At 38.4% G+C, this 14,196-nt stretch overlaps 2 long non-coding RNA genes across 2 annotated transcripts; both read right to left on the minus strand.

Annotated features, from left to right (window-relative positions):
* Positions 1 to 498: 498 nt before the first annotated feature.
* On the minus strand, positions 499 to 7,230 carry LOC120744566. Its single transcript, XR_005698390.1, has 4 exons — positions 7,007 to 7,230; positions 5,255 to 5,287; positions 1,046 to 1,205; positions 499 to 826 (listed from the first exon to the last, which is right to left on the minus strand). It is a non-coding gene; the product is annotated as an uncharacterized LOC120744566 (long non-coding RNA).
* A 210-nt stretch (positions 7,231 to 7,440) lies between these two features.
* On the minus strand, positions 7,441 to 11,964 carry LOC120744569. The gene is made up of 2 exons (XR_005698393.1): positions 11,383 to 11,964; positions 7,441 to 11,114 (listed from the first exon to the last, which is right to left on the minus strand). It is a non-coding gene; the product is annotated as an uncharacterized LOC120744569 (long non-coding RNA).
* Between the last annotated feature and the right edge of the window lie 2,232 nt (positions 11,965 to 14,196).

Below are 14,196 nucleotides of genomic sequence, written 5' to 3' on the forward strand. Positions count from 1 at the left end.
GGCAAAGTACACAGAAACCCACCCAGGCCCCACCTTTCAAGTTGTTTTGTGGGTACCATGTGAGTACCACATAGGCTAAAAAGTGGGTTTTAAGTGGGATTGTCCGCGGGTTCCATAATGGCCCCATTTTATAAGCCCATCTCGGTGTTATATAGGTAAAATCTGGGAACTAAATGGACCCCAACTGGGCAAAGTACACTGAAACCCACCTAGGCCCCATTTTTCAAGTTCTTAGTGGGTACAACATGAGGAAAACATGAGCTAAAAAGTTGGAATGGCATTAGCAGTGGGTTCTCTATTTGCATCTTATTTCTAGTTTGAATTGACTAAGTTCTGGCACTGAGTGGGCCCCATGTAGTAAAACAGTCACAAAATCAATTTTTCAGACGGCTAATACGGGTTCTGTGACACAAAGACACCAAATATATTAAAGCTGACCGCAAACAAAATGTAGTTTGTAAATAAAACCATTTCAAAAATCACGAGGGTACACAAAACAACATTTTTCACATTTATTTTGTCCAACAACTGTGATTTTACGTAACTGTATTCCAAAGTGCGTAAACGTTTAAAAACTAGAAATGTCAAACTACAGCAAAATTCCTTAGATATTTGGAACTGTAGCAACATGGGGAAAAAGTCAGATGGAAAACTCAAAAGCTTATCTTGAATCAGCAGGGTTTGTTTTTTTACAGAGCCGTAAGTCTATTTTGTACCCTTGCAGCCCTCGGTCCTCCTCTGTCTTTAGCTCCACTGAACCACTTGGACAGAGCCTTCTCTGCTTCTTGCAAGTTGACTTTTGATGTTAAATAATTCTTCAGTGCCTCTGCAAATGAAGAAGAAGAAAAACGGGCAAGCCAAAGTAAAGTTAATCTTAGCTTACTTCATTTGGTGATGATTTGCAAAGAACAATGTTTATTTCACTTTATTGCCTCAAAAAATATATACAAATTGCATGATAACCAATCTCAGTTACACTTTCAAACACTTTATTAAAAAAGTTTAGTTTTATAAAGTTCAAATGTCTCAAGTGAAACTAACTTACCATACACAACATTAAAAAGACGCAAATCTCTGAACTTTTTTTCCCCATGTCGGCCAAGCATGTTGTACTCCACAGCCAGCTCAGGTGATATGAGGAATTTCATCATCCTTCTTGTAGCATCGTCTACACTTGTTTCCCCTGTATCTGCTACCATGGCAACCTGAGGGGAACATACAAAAAGGACAGATTAGATACTGGCATCTGGTTAGGATGCCTCCCTGGTGAGGTGTTTTGGGCACGTCCCACCAGGAAGAGACCCAGAACACCCAGGACATGCTGGAGGGACTATGTTTTTCGGCTGGCCTGGGAATGCCTTGGGATTCCCCCGGAAGAGCTGGGCCAAGTGCCTGGAGAGAGCGAAGTCTGGGCCTCTCTACTTAGTACCGGATTGGGTCGAGGGGCAGCAGCCTAAGCTTAAGATAATGGACCGGAATGGAGGATAAATGGACGCTTTACATATTACTTAATGTTTACTGTGTGGTGATAAAAAAAAAAAAATGGTAGTAAACACAAGCTAAACTAAAAAAAATTAATTGCGCTTCCTTAACCCTTTATCCCCAATAATGTTACGCAGGATAACTGGTAGGTCTGGTAGGTTTTTTCCTCTACTGTATACTATATGAATGTAATCAAGGATTAATAACAGAAAGAAAAAAGAAATTGAAATTTTGCCATTTTTACTAAAGGCAATCAAAATGTACATGAATAAAATATTTAAATTAGTCAATTCAAATTAATAACTCTAAAACACTGAACAAAATTAAGTATTTGACCCTGTGGTTTATTTTCGGACATCTCTTTTCTTCTAAAAGTCCAGGCGTGTTGGGCCCCTGGCAGAGCTCAGGTTTGACGAGACAGGTTTGGAAAAACCTGTCGCTGGCGACTTTTTGGGGGCTAAAGGGTTAAAATAAATAGGAATTGGCCAAAATTTGTATAAACTATGAAATAGCAGAACAAAAGTAAAAAAAAAATCTTTATCAGTTATCAGAATCAAATATTTGATTAGGATAAAAAATGTAACTTTCTGGAAGGTTTCTCCTTACATCTGTCATAAAAGTAACAACATCTCAGAAAAGAAACATGATAGCAACAGAAAAATATGATAGCAGTGTGATGTGATGGTCCCTGGCCAGATTTTTACACATATTATAAGCCCTGTGACACAAAAACCACAGAACTCTGACACGCACAGACTGTTTTCCTTCGTGCTAATGAAGAAAAATGCTGGTCTGGTATGTAAAAGGGAATTTATTCTTCCAGGACCTGAAGCTCCGTAATGCAGCCCTCCAACAGCCAAACCTATCTGTTCTCTGATTGTCTTGATGCATGCTCAATCATCCAGGTAAGTAAATCTCCAAAAGTTGATTCTGTTCATCTGGACGTAGCGCTTGCAGCATTTTCTCCCACTGAAAATGCTACGTCCAGATGAACAGAATCAACTTCTGGAGATGTTCTCTGATTGGATTGTTTAATTGGTGATTGACATGAAATTGACCAATCAGCTGAAAGGAAGAAAAATAGGGTCAAAATTTGGATGTGTAAGTATAAATCCACACACAGCCAGGAAAGCCGAGCGCAGAGTTGTTTGTAGCACCAATTCAGCCAGAGTGGAGCCAGATGGATTTTCCATCCATCCACACTGTAAAGTCTATAGACCAGCAAGTGATAAATTAACAGTGTTGTTGGTATTTTCTAAAACAGTTGTATGCAATAGGAATTGCTGTTTATAGTCCTCCTGTATATCTGCATGTTCCCTCCCAATTAAAACCTGTGATAATGGAGATTCAAATTCATGTCATACCTATACCAACAGTTATCAAGTATCCAGATCGACCTTTACTGATGTGCTCTGTCAGTGCGCCCCAGGGCAGCTGTGGCTACAATGTAGCTTGCCATCGCCAGTGGGTGATTGTGTGTGTGAATGGGTGAATGACTGAATGTAGTGTGAAGCGCTTTGGGGTCCTTAGGGACTAGAAAAGCGCTATACAAATGCAGGCCATTTACCATTTAAAGGAAAATTGTTATTTCCATGTATTTTCCTGTTCTGCCTTCAACTTTGAGGACTTCCCCCCACATTTCTAATTGTGACAGTGCACCTACAACAAAAAAAATCTGCTGTGATTTACATTTGTTGAAAGAGCAATTTTGTAAAATAGTCTATTTTTGTATGCACAGTTTACAAATCTGTCCTGTACAGCATGGACTGATTGCATGCTAAAAAGTTGTTGCTTAAAAATAAAACAATAAATTTTTAATTAATAACATCAGCAGAAAGCCTTGTTATTAATTAGATGTACAATTTCTATAGAATACGAAACAACTCAGTTCATTTTTGATCATATCAATACCAGCATATTACACAACTAGTGATGGGATTTTCGTCTCTTTTTAGAAAGCCGGCTCTTTCGGCTCCCAACCGGCTCTTCAGGTTGTTTTGTTGCTTTAATTAATTTATTATTAACAACAATATAAAATTATGAACAAAAGGAATTACTAATGTAAAAAAAGAAACGTGGTTTTATTTATATATGTTTATATATAAATATATATGGTGGCCCCTAGAGACAAAGCATGTACAAACTCCAAAACCCATTTCTAGCGTCAACTGAACTTCCAAAACAGAGCTATCTAGATCACTTAATTTACACAATTGAAATCATATGTGTATTTTTTGTGTATTTATACACAAGCACTCATATATATTCATAAAAAATTCCAAAAACTGTTCATTTACCTGTTACTACCACACACCAAATCCGGTCGTTGGTACTTCCTGGCTTGTGTAGCCACTAGGTAACAAAATCTCAACACTGTGCCTAGCATCCTGGAGCACTTCTGTTGTGTTTTGTACATGTTTTGGAGTTTGTACGTGCTATGGAGTTTTTACGTGTTTTGGGGTTTGTACGTGCTTTGTCTCTAGCAGCCACCGTAAATATACTTTTATTTATTCTCTCCACATAAAATGTAATAAATAAATCATATAATACAAAAAAAACAACTATTTACATTTCAACTTTTAACTATTTAAATTTTCAGCTTTTTCCTTTTAAACAAATTTAAAGTGAAACAACACAAAACACTGCAAACCACAACACAATTAAATATAAATTATAATATGAAAACAAACAGAAGATGCACATTCTCTGTCATATGGGCCTGCATGAATAAACTTTCTGAATCCTTTATCATCCGCAATTGAAAATAGTTGTGGATGATTACTATACCTTTCTAATGTGACGTTGTTGTCCCTGGCTCTCTTTCTCTCTCTCTCCCTCCTGCTCTGTTCCTGTGCTACTGCGTGTGTAACAACCGCCCCTCCCCCCTCTTCCCAGCGCAAAGCACAAGGCTCGCGTGCAGAGTGAAGCGGAAAAAAAGTGCGAGAGAGAGAGGGTGAGAGAGAGAAAAAAAACACGCTTGTGTCGTTCACTTCAAAGAGCCGTTTCGTTTTGACCAACACATCACTAACAACCATGATGAAAAACGCTCATCTGCTTCCATCACCATCAGCTGATTAACATTGAGCTGCTGCAGTCAACACCATCAAACTAATTTAGTGTTTAATGTTATGTTATTGAATGCTTTTATTTTTAAATCTTTACCAGCGCTTAAAGACTGTAGATGTTCACACCTGGTGTTAGAAAACCGAGCTCACTGCAGTATTTTTTTTTATAACAGGAAATTTAAATTTTTATTGGTTACCGTGTTTATTACCACTTTTATCAGTAATGTACTTCCTATAAAATATGGATTTGATAAGTTACCGGTTTATTGAAATCAGCTAGTGAACACATCGATCACTTTATTGAACTACACGCCTTACACTCTTGTGAGCTCTGGTTACTAACAGCAGGTGTGAATGTTTGGAGTCCAAAACGCAGATAAAGATTAGAATAACAAGGCAATGTAAAATCAGTTTAATGCAGTTGACAGTAGCAGCTCAGATGGAAATCAGCCAATTGTGAGGAGAGCAGAGGACCAAAACTGTCAGAGTTGTGGGACAAGTGAAGAGAACACTGTTGGCATTATTGTTAGCATAAAAGATGAAAATTAAATAAATGTTAAATTTTAAAATAGATCATTGCCTCCTGTGCCTAAATAAATATATATACTTAATACCAGTAAAAAAAAAAAGGATGCCCCAAAGACCATCACTTTTCAAAAATAATAATAATAATAATAAGTAATACAAATAATATGAAAGTTACTTACATGTCAAAGATGGTGCTTGTGATCTTGAAGAATCTAAACGTGATAAGGAAATGAAAGAAAGTGCATGAGAAAATACAAACATTTTTGTTTTTTCCCAGGATAATTCAATATAAAAGATTCTCTTACTAATGCACAAAATGAACAGTGTAATTAAAAGTTTGAAAGGCACTGCATGTGTTTATATGATAAACTGACTAATTCAAGCAGCAAACACTAGCAGTGCAAAAATGTATCTAACTAGCTGACAGACTTTAAAGTCACAGGAAGATATATCAAAATGGTGACTTATGCCAGAACAAATGACTTGACAGACATAAATCCTAAATTCCTTTAAGTAAAAAAGGAATTACTTTTTTATAAGTGGTCCCTAGTGGTTTTCAAATTATTACATGGCTTGTTAATTTTTTATTAAATTATTAAGAAGCCAGATGAGTTCAAAACATTTACAAATTACTATAAAGCACTATCCAAACTTCAAATCAAGTGGCAAAATCTCCAAATTAAAAGTACTCGCAAACTATAAAAATTTGATTATACTTAAAAATATGCAAAAACTAATTTAGTGGAATTTTTACCTGCTCAAGAATACATTGAACATGCAATATTTAATTGAAAAGAACAAAATTTGTGTACTTTTAGAAAGGATTATTAAATATTTGGGGATACTAGCCATAAAGAGGGTCTCGTACATTTACGGGCATCTAATTTCCTGGATTTAATGGTTTAAAAGTTTAATAGGTCTTTGAAGTTGATAATAAAATTGAGTCCATTATTAGCAAAAAGAAAAAAAAAAGAGCAAAAAAATGCTTAATATATAATAATTGTTTTAAACTTAAGCTTTGTAATTGTAGCAGATTTCATTATGTCTGTAATTTTTTATTTAGCCCCACAGTAGTAAAAGCCATAAATGGGAGTTAGATTTATTACTAGTATTTTACACAGCATTCAGCTATAATAACATGTTCTGCATTTTCCTACTTCACCATCTGATCTGAACAGCTACACTCTCTTAATTAATTAATGACCTAACATTTCTCAGTAACCAATAACTAGATGGAACAGCACAGTATCTAAGAGAGTGATCAGACAGTGTTTGAGCTAAAGAATCTGTGTGTTTCTTTTGGGGGCTTTTTACACACTGATCCACCACCGTTTTCCTATAGTACAATGCATATCTGGTAACATTACCGTATTCAGATCAGAAAACCGTTTCAGCTGCAGGCATCTACTCCTGTAATTTAAACAATCACCTTGCTACACTGCACATGAATATTACGTAACATGGTATGACTAGCTCATGTTCAGACATTTAAGATACTGTTCAGCCATTTTGTTTACTGGGTAGTGCATAATGGCCGAGTTAGCTGAGCAGGAATCCACTAAAGCCAAAAAAATAATATAAATTTTTTAAATTAATTACAAAAACCTTATAGGAAAACCCAAGAAACAGTTGCAGAAGCACAGAAAAAAAACTGCCGTGTACGTTATAGTGTGTAAATTCAAAAACTGTATAGAGAGAATGGTGCAATGAAAACAGAATAAGATAAGATGAACTTTATTGAGTAGAATATAGGCAGTAAGAGTTTTGTAATTAACTTTAAATTATGTTTGCCAAAGACAATGCAGTAAATTAACCCAGTTCTACCTGCTAGCTAAAGATGTTATGCTTCTCCCCCTTATACCGTTTAGGACGACTATAGAAAGTTACTAAAATAACCATTGATGAAAACGTATCAAACTTTAAGTATTTACCTTTGTCATAGTTTTCGATTCTTTGGTATCCTTTTGTCCTCCACGTTCTCAAACACCAGGGAGAGAAAAGGCGCAACAGACGAAAGACCGCGAAGACTAGACGCTAGGCGGTGCAATCTGCTCCTCCCTCTTTTTAAACGAGCCAATAGGAGCTGCTCACATTAAAAACAACTTTATTTAAAAAGTCGTTTTACACCTGATACAAAAATTTTAAAAGTCAAACAATGCACAAGTTTAAAAGAACAATTTTATTTTTTAAAAGTTTTTTAAGCATAGGGATGGTTAATATGTTTAAAAAATTCATATATAATATTTATCAAAAATTGTCACCCAAATCAACATCATAATAAAAATATAATTAATAAAAATCTAATAATGATAAGAAGAAGAATAACAGTTTACCTAAAAGCTCTTCTAACATTAGACTGGTTTTGAAAAGTTTCAATAGTGTCAATACACCATAAGGACAAGGGAGTTTCACAGTTGAAGTGTGACTGCTTGAAAGACCCCATTCCCTCTCCTTTCCACTAGTTCAAAGAAAATATAAATTATTTCTGGTTATATAATTTGAGGGCACAAGTTTGAAGAGTAACATTTTAACAGATCGGTAATATACTTCAGGAGCTTTACTGGATCTGATTAACCAAAACTTCCATCTTCCATGTAGCTAACTGTCTTTTCTCTAATACGGTAGAGTGTGTCTGATCTACTAAAAATCCTCAACTGCATGTTTGCTCAAGTAAATAGTCTTAATTGTTTGAACAACCAGTAATCCTTAATTTGCAAATGCCAAATCTGGATTTTGTCTGTGTAATTCACTTTTATCTTAGGTTTTTTATTTGTATTTTTTGCTTTTCTTTTTTTCTACTCTTGTGTCCGTTTTAATCACTTATTATTGCTGCTGTGACAAGTGAATTTACCTAAGAAGAATCATGAAGTCCTTATTTTATCTTATCTGAGCCTCACCATGCAGCCTACCATGCAGAGTTCACATTAAGTACATAAAATGAAATCTAAAATTAAAAAGTAACCAGTTTCAAACCAGTTATTTGGAATAGTGTGCAGAGTGTTTTGAGTAACATTGAATGTTCAAAAACACCAAAGTTCCTATAGTCTCACTTGACAGTTGGGTTGTAGTGTCTGATAACACATAACATCTTGAGGTCTCAATGTGGACTTTGAGTACATTTGCTAGCCAAGGCTAAATACTGAGAGGGTCAAAAATGAAGGGTCAAGAACATCTGACTGTACGTAAGGGTAGCAAAAGTGATAGACTGAGGTTGTGCCAAATATGTTAAAGTTAGGGTGATTTCTTAGAGAATGGTACCACATGGGTGCCGTCTGCAGGTTATAAAAGAGAGTTATGTTCATACTTTCTTTTGAGATTATTTTTACAATTTGACTTTCAGAACTCCCTGGGTTGTGCGCAATCTGTGATGGGCTTGTTTGGAATAAATCCTCCTTTATTCAGATAACACTTTCTCAGGCTCTTCACAGAAGAAGAATCCTCACATAAGCATGTGCTACCATTTTGAACCAATGTACACATTTACCATCACTAACCCAACTAGGACCTACATTGGATGCCCACCCATATGGATTTGATGTTAGAAACCCAAGTGGGTCCCATATATACTAAACAATCTTGAGCCCATGTAAAATATATGCCCATATTAATTTAACACAACCCATTTGGGGCCCACATAGACATGTTTTCAGGGTCTGACTTGCATTTGCCCATGTGTGACCCATATAGTTTGGCCAGGTAGGCCCCACCTGTGTCATCAGTACTAAAAAATATATACTGATTACCTAACTTTGCCCCACCTGGGGCACACAGCAAACGCTTTTCTTTAAATGACTGTGTTTGCCCATGTCTAACCCAGGTGAAAAACCCAAGTGGGTCCTACGTGTGTTTCCCATTTTGAAACAAGTGAAGTGTTTCCCATGTTTGACCCAGCCAGGACCTACTATATGTTTCCACTCGGTTTTGCCCATATGGCTTTAATGTGAGAAACCTAAGTGGGTCCCATATATACTAAACAATCTTGAGCCCACATAAAATATATGCCCATATTAACTTAACATAACCCATATGGGGCCCACATAGACATGTTTTCAGGGTCTGACTTGCATTTGCCCATGTGTGACCCATATAGTTTGGCCAGGTAGGCCCCACCTGTGTCATCAGTACTAAAAAATATATACTGATTACCTAACTTTGCCCCACCTGGGGCACACAGCAAACGCTTTTCTTTAAATGACTGTGTTTGCCCATGTCTAACCCAGGTGAAAAACCCAAGTGGGTCCTACGTGTGTTTCCCATTTTGAAACAAGTGAAGTGTTTCCCATGTTTGACCCAGCCAGGACCTACTATATGTTTCCACTCGGTTTTGCCCATATGGCTTTAATGTGAGAAACCTAAGTGGGTCCCATATATACTAAACAATCTTGAGCCCACATAAAATATATGCCCATATTAACTTAACATAACCCATATGGGGCCCACATAGACATGTTTTCAGGGTCTGACTTGCATTTGCCCATGTGCGACCCATATAGTTTGACCAGTTGGGCCCCACGTGTGTCATCAGTGCTAAAAAATATATTGACTACCTCACCTTTGCCCCACCTGGGGCCCACATAGACATGTTTTCAGGGTCTGACTTGCATTTGCCCATGTGTGACCCATATAGTTTGACCAGTTGGGCCCCACCTGTGTCATCAGTACTAAAAACATATATTGATTACCTAACTTTGCCCCACCTGGGGCACACAACAACACCTTTTCTTTAAATGACCATGTTAGCACATATCTAACCCATGTGAAAAACCCAAGTGGGTCCTACATGTGTTTCCCATTTTGGACCAATTGAAGTGTTTCCCATGTTTGACCCAGCCAGGACCTACTATATGTTTCCACTTGGTTTTGCCAATATGGCTTTAATGTGAGAAACCTAAGTGGGTCCCATATATACTAAACAATCTTGAGCCCATGTAAAATATATGCCCATATTAACTTAACATAACCCATATGGGGCCCACATAGACATGTTTTCAGGGTCTGACTTGCATTTGCCCATGTGTGACCCATATAGTTTGGCCAGGTAGGCCCCACCTGTGTCATCAGTACTAAAAAATATATACTGATTACCTAACTTTGCCCCACCTGGGGCACACAGCAAATGCTTTTCTTTAAATGACTGTGTTTGCCCATGTCTAACCCAGGTGAAAAACCCAAGTGGGTCCTACGTGTGTTTCCCATTTTGAAACAAGTGAAGTGTTTCCCATGTTTGACCCAGCCAGGACCTACTATATGTTTCCACTTGGTTTTGCCCATATGGCTTTCATGTGAGAAACCCAAGTGGGTCCCATATATACTAAACAATCTTGAGCCCACATAAAATATATGCCCATATTAACTTAACATAACCCATATGGGGCCCACATAGACATGTTTTCAGGGTCTGACTTGCATTTGCCCATGTGCGACCCATATAGTTTGACCAGTTGGGCCCCACGTGTGTCATCAGTGCTAAAAAATATATTGACTACCTCACCTTTGCCCCACCTGGGGCCCACATAGACATGTTTTCAGGGTCTGACTTGCATTTGCCCATGTGTGACCCATATAGTTTGACCAGTTGGGCCCCACCTGTGTCATCAGTACTAAAAACATATATTGATTACCTAACTTTGCCCCACCTGGGGCACACAACAACACCTTTTCTTTAAATGACCATGTTAGCACATATCTAACCCATGTGAAAAACCCAAGTGGGTCCTACATGTGTTTCCCATTTTGGACCAATTGAAGTGTTTCCCATGTTTGACCCAGCCAGGACCTACTATATGTTTCCACTTGGTTTTGCCAATATGGCTTTAATGTGAGAAACCTAAGTGGGTCCCATATATACTAAACAATCTTGAGCCCATGTAAAATATATGCCCATATTAACTTAACATAACCCATATGGGGCCCACATAGACATGTTTTCAGGGTCTGACTTGCATTTGCCCATGTGTGACCCATATAGTTTGGCCAGGTAGGCCCCACCTGTGTCATCAGTACTAAAAAATATATACTGATTACCTAACTTTGCCCCACCTGGGGCACACAGCAAATGCTTTTCTTTAAATGACTGTGTTTGCCCATGTCTAACCCAGGTGAAAAACCCAAGTGGGTCCTACGTGTGTTTCCCATTTTGAAACAAGTGAAGTGTTTCCCATGTTTGACCCAGCCAGGACCTACTATATGTTTCCACTTGGTTTTGCCCATATGGCTTTCATGTGAGAAACCCAAGTGGGTCCCATATATACTAAACAATCTTGAGCCCACATAAAATATATGCCCATATTAACTTAACATAACCCACCTGGGGCCCACATAGACATGTTTTCAGGGTCTGACTTGCATTTGCCCATGTGTGACCCATATAGTTTGACCAGGTGGGCCCCACCTATGTCATCAGTGCTAAAAAAATATATTGATTACCTAACTTTGCCCCACCTGGGGCCCACATAGACATGTTTCAGGGTCTGACTTGCATTTGCCCATGTGCGACCCATTTAGTTTGACCAGGTGGGGCCCACCTGTGTCATCGATACTAAAACATATATTGATTACCTAACTTTGCCCCACCTGGGGCACACAACAACAGCCTATCCTTAAATGACTGTGTTTGCCCATGTCTATCCCAGGTGGAAAACCCAAGTGGGTCCTACATGTGTTTCCCATTTTGGACCAAGTTAAGTGTTTCCCATGTTTGACCCAGCTAGGACCTACTAAAAGTGCTCACTTGGGATGGCCCATATGGGTTTAATGTGAAGAACCCAAGTAGGCCCCATACAAAAAGCCCAGTTTGAGCCCATGCCCACATGGTACCCATCCAGCCCGAGCAAAAACCAGGTGGGGCCCATATATACATGTTGGCTGGGACGGTGCATTTCAAGGTCCTGCACCCATCCGTCGGTAAACTGTACCTGGGCTTGTTGCAGTGACCTGAAGTTACTAAACTTCATGAGTGTATGCACTCACTCCAAGAACCGTATGATTATAAATATGCATATAAATATGCTACAATGAGATAGCTGACTTCATCTAACTAGCAAATGTTGTCCAGGCTACGTTGGTGATGCAGTTTTTTTTTTAATATGTATGATATTTTTGTCATGCGATTTTAAAGCCGGCCCTACAACCGCATCCAAGAATAACATGCAGCTTATCTCAGAACTGTCGGTGAAAATTATTCTTGGAGCTAGGTTTAATTGAGCTGCATTTTAAAGAGGTGCAATTTCACAATTTGTGTATATTTTCTAAGTTCACTATTTTGTCATGTGTTGAGAAAAACACAGATTTAAAAATTACATGGTCTAATATTTACATTTAGCACATAACTGCAACATGCTTTTTTCGTTTTGTTTTTTTTTAAAGACACGAAAGGACTTGAAATTCAAAATTTCAGACTTGTGACTTTACTCGGACTTTTACACCAGTGACTTGAGACTCGACTCTGACTTGCCTGACATTACTTGAGACTTGAGGATAAAGACTTGAGACTTACTTGAGACTTGCAAAACAATGACTTGGTCCCACCTCTGCATAATTATGTGGACATGCATATTAGATTGTTTTTTAGTGAAATATAATCCCTCCAGAAAGGCAGGAAAAGCCCTGTAACTTACTTTAAAACTAAATATGTTCCCTAAAACGGTGACAGAGCTACAGACCCATGACAGCCTTACCCAGTGAGCTAGCAGCTATGACCAGCACTACCTGTGCAGTTAATAACAGGTCAGTTAATGTTTGTTGTTGCACACACAGCACGCTCATTTCTTTCAGTTCGTCAGTTGCCACAAGACAGCTTACCAACGTGTACATAATAAGCCAATACTCCTGTGTGCTATACACTACAGTGTACGCTGTACACCTACTTACTGGTTTTGTCGCATCAGTCTGTGTCTCTGAGTTAACTTGTGTTTCTCCTACAGCTCCGGACCGCAAAAAATGCGCGTGCTCTTTGTGAGCTCGTTCCCGGCTCGTAACCAGCGCGTTCTGCCGTCAAGGGCGATCATTGGTTAATAGTGATCATGTGACTGATGCAAGCCAGATCCTTTTATTTAGCAAAACTGTGACTAATAGTTAAATATTATTGTTGAGGGGCACAGACAGGACTCCCCACGCACGCACACACACATAAAAAAATTAATAAATAATTTTTCTTTTTTTTTTTTTAAAGTTGCCTCAACAAAAGGGCACTTTGGGCACACATCAGGAAAGGGGCGGGTGCTCAAGCCCCTCCAGCCCCCCCCCCTTCTGCACGTGCCTGCTTAACACTTCTGCACCTTTACTGAAGTGAAAAATTTCAAACGCAGGACTTTGTCAATAGTGTCATTACTACTTTAATGTACATTACTATCAGTGGAAAATAGACTCACACTCCAGTTAGCCTCTGTACATCAGTGTAACCCCAGTGCAGACTTTCTGCTTTAAAGTCAAGGAGTTCAACACAAATACTGCATGCTACAAATACTACACCTGGTGAGAGCAGTTCATTTGTTATTTCATGACAAAAGAAGATAAAAGATCTGCAGCTGACTGGTGCTAAACTTTTTTTAAGCAGCTTTCATTGGAGCTCTCAAAATGACATCACTAAGCTGAAGAGAAAACTAAATCTTAGAAACAATGACTGCGACACCAAAAGAGCACAGAGAGCACAGTAGGGAGCTAAAGTGCATGATGACAGAATTATTTCCATGATTAATAAGAACAACTTTACAACATCTAACCAAGACAAAAACACTCTGCAGGAAGCGTATTGAGTCTACAAGAGGAACTTGCTGCACAACTGACCAGACAGAGCTTCACAGTGCACGTGCATAATGAGCCAAAGAAAACCACAAAAGCAACTCAAGATTTTCTCAATACTTAGGCTGTATCTCAATTCAGGGTCTGCAGCCTTAAAGTACGCAGCCTCAACGATCCTCAAGGGCCGCGTACTCAAAGACCGCTAAGGCCGGAAGTGCGAGGCTTGTGTAATGGGACGGTCTAGCCTCCGTTGCGCTGATACTGTTGTTTGTCAATAAAGTTTAAAAAAAAAAAAAAGCCTCCGTTGCGCTGCCCAGGTTGCCTAGCAACCATGATACTAACCACTGGAAACGTGTCATAGCTTTGTTTGACAGAAACGAAG

Source organism: Simochromis diagramma, unplaced genomic scaffold (assembly GCF_900408965.1).
Source record: "Simochromis diagramma unplaced genomic scaffold, fSimDia1.1 OVJJ01000305.1, whole genome shotgun sequence".
Classification (NCBI taxonomy): domain Eukaryota; kingdom Metazoa; phylum Chordata; class Actinopteri; order Cichliformes; family Cichlidae; genus Simochromis; species Simochromis diagramma.